Source organism: Odontomachus brunneus, unplaced genomic scaffold (genome assembly GCF_010583005.1).
Source record: "Odontomachus brunneus isolate Ranch 3 - 2012 unplaced genomic scaffold, Obru_v1 Obru_scaffold_039, whole genome shotgun sequence".
NCBI lineage: Eukaryota > Metazoa > Arthropoda > Insecta > Hymenoptera > Formicidae > Odontomachus > Odontomachus brunneus.
Window position 1 is genome coordinate 72,353 of NW_022639489.1, and position 369 is coordinate 72,721.

Sequence of the window (369 nt, forward strand, 5' to 3'; positions counted from 1 at the left end):
GGTTAGAATAATTGTTTTCTACTTTTGAATATTTTACAAATACATGATATCTTTTCATAATTTAATTTAGTGCTTCTAATTTTTCTAAAATGTAACAACTCATTGTTTCGTAATATTATTGTTATATATTTTACGAAACTATGTTACCTGATACTGTTAATTCATATACTATCCGCTATACTACCCTAACTCTACTCTACTCGATTTATCGGACAGCATTGAGTTGTCATAAATCATGAAAATATTAGATGTTGTATCTATCATATTTCTCAGCTCTGGTGAAACTAACTCGTACTTACTCCAACTCGAATTATCGTAAACAGCCTATGTCTTAAAAACATGCTGAAAAAATTCTAAAGATGTCCATTG